The sequence below is a fragment of the Austrofundulus limnaeus genome, unplaced genomic scaffold (genome assembly GCF_001266775.1).
Source record: "Austrofundulus limnaeus strain Quisiro unplaced genomic scaffold, Austrofundulus_limnaeus-1.0 Scaffold155, whole genome shotgun sequence".
Lineage (NCBI taxonomy): Eukaryota > Metazoa > Chordata > Actinopteri > Cyprinodontiformes > Rivulidae > Austrofundulus > Austrofundulus limnaeus.
In genome coordinates, this window is record NW_013952557.1 from 973,054 (window position 1) to 975,636 (window position 2,583).

At 37.4% G+C, this 2,583-nt stretch overlaps 1 pseudogene; it reads left to right on the forward strand.

Annotated features, from left to right (window-relative positions):
- The window catches only part of LOC106523383 (kelch-like protein 10), a 3,262-nt pseudogene extending 2,446 nt beyond the window's left edge, over positions 1-816 (forward strand).
- The last annotated feature ends 1,767 nt before the right edge of the window (positions 817-2,583 follow it).

Here is a 2,583-nt window from a genome sequence, read left to right on the forward strand (position 1 = left end):
AGGTGAAAAAAAAAATGGAGAATGCGCTTGCCTTTTTAAGATTCGTATTGCTGCCTTCTTCCTTTTTAACAGGCACACACACACACACACACACACACACACACACACACACACACACACACACACACAACTTTTCATCCGGCTGCAATTTAACTCTTTACTGGTTTCTTTTCAATAGGTACGGTTTTACAGGAAGTTGAGAAACTGTCTCAATATATTCAAACACATGAGTGATCAGACTTTCATTTTTTCCCTTTCAGGTAGGTGGTTTTGATGGCAGGAATGGTCAGGGCTCTGCTGAGGCCTACAATTCTCGCACTAACACCTGGAGTAACGTGGCCTCAATGATCTCCCCTCGCAGCAACTTTGAGTGGAATTGTACAACGCTGCAACCAAAAAATGGACAGGAGCCCCTAAAATGAAGACCTCCCGCAGCGTCGTTATCCAGACTCCCCAACCTCATCGAGTACTCGGCAGCTCATAGTACTACTCGAATACTGGGCAGCTTCTCTGGTCCAGAGGACTTACTTATTTGTGTTTTTGATTTTTCCACCTGGAATGCTGAGATGTGTCAGGATAATTTGTTGACTGATTGATATTTGGACACTGACTGTTTTGGGTGGGGTCTAAAACTGAGACTAAAAACAAGACATATATAGTTCAGGGTTTCCCCCAGAAAACCGGCTAAGCCCAGTGTTTAGGCTGTTTTGGCAGCCCACCAACAGCCCAAAAATGTTAATGTTAACAAGAAATTTGAAAATATGACATAATGTAATGTAAATATGTGTTATTGTGAAACATTTAGCGAGGGACTACTTGTTTGATATAAACATAAATTTGCACGGCTCACCTTTAGTTACAGTATTAATAATAATAATAAATGTATATGTGCATATACTGTATGTCTGCCTGATTACATCTTAATGTTAAAAACTTTTCACGAAAAAGATCAATAATAATGGACAATGGTTGATGTGATAAATTGTTATTAATGATAAGTGATTACAACTCAGATCTGAGAGTTTTCAGTTTTAAAAGATTCCGGAGTTCTCTGTGTGACTCTAGCATGACTAGAAGGATGGACAGTTTTCTGTCTGTGTCCCTGTGATAGACCTGTCCAGGTGTGCCCTGCTTTCAACCAAAGGCTGCTGAGACAGGTTCCTGCTCTCACCCTGACTCTTATTAGGAAGAAGGACAGAATGGTTGGAGGATTTTTTTTACAACATGAAACAGATATTTAAACATAAAGCAGTATTTGGTTTTTGCTAATCTGAATCAGTAACAATTGAAATTCTGTGTATTTTGTAAATATATTTGACAGTTTTGTAGAAATGAACATATCTGTAATTTTCAACATACAATGTTTTGTTAGAATAAATACCAACTAATATTTTTTAAAGAATCTGTAAACCATAAAATCTTCAGATCACATCATCTTTGTACTAATCATCTTTGTATTACCTCAGAAGAACTCCAATCCTTGTAAAATATAAGTAATATAATTGTAAAAAACTAAAAGAGACATAACCAATCACTGAAAGCAATATTTTGCTGCTCTGGGGAGTAAAGCTATAATATCTGTGTCCTAAAGGGTTCATTTTCAGGGGAGAGAGGGGCTATTTGTGAAGAGATGAGCTGCAGCCGGCTGGGGCAGAGATGACGGAGGAGTGTGTTTCTGTGGGTCCAGGGAGCTGCAGATGCCACTTTTTTTTGAACATTGTTGAACTCTAAAGAGTTTTTACATGACTGTAGCTGCTGTTTTGCACTCTGAGAGTCATTATGATAGCTTTTTAGCTTCACTACTTTAGCGCGTGCTCCGCGGGTTGATGTACGCTCTGAGGAAACAAACAAAGCTTAACCTGGAGAAACCCTTGAGTGTGCTTGCCAGATTTGTAACTTTTTCAGTTCAACTTTATTGTAATTTTAGTATTTATAATATTTTGTATGTTTCTGAAAAACTGTACGGAATATGTTGTCAAATGTTTTAGGACATCAAATCTGTTCCACTGTCTGATAAATTTCCACTTGACAGAACATTCTGAGTATGAAAATGAAGCAACCATCATAGCTTCTTCCTAAAACATCAACAACTCCCAGTCAGCAGCTGTGTTGAGCAAAGGGAATAGAAACAGACGTAAAATGCAGATGCTTATAACTGCTAACGGATAATTGATTAGCCCTTTTATTTTTTAAATTTATTTTCTGGTTCTTACCACATTAAAATGCAACCCAAAGGTGCTGCACCTTTTAAGACTTCCTCTAGTGAGCCGAAGCACAAGAAAGTCTTTAAGATGCTCCACAAGAAGGTCAAATTACTAGATTTACTTCAGGAATTACAAAGTGCCATTATGGCGTCAACAAAAGCACAATGTGCAACGTTGCAGTGATCTGGAATACTACAAATCTGTAAATCTCCTTTTTGCTGGACAGTAAATATTCATCTTGGTGAATGCTCGTACATTTTACTGTATTTTTATTAAATTTAATTTACTTTATACAGTTTAGTTTATGTATTGGAAGCGTATTTAGAGTTTAAGCTCTAAAAATTGGCATATAAAGGCTGTTTTTTGGACCGTGTCCAAT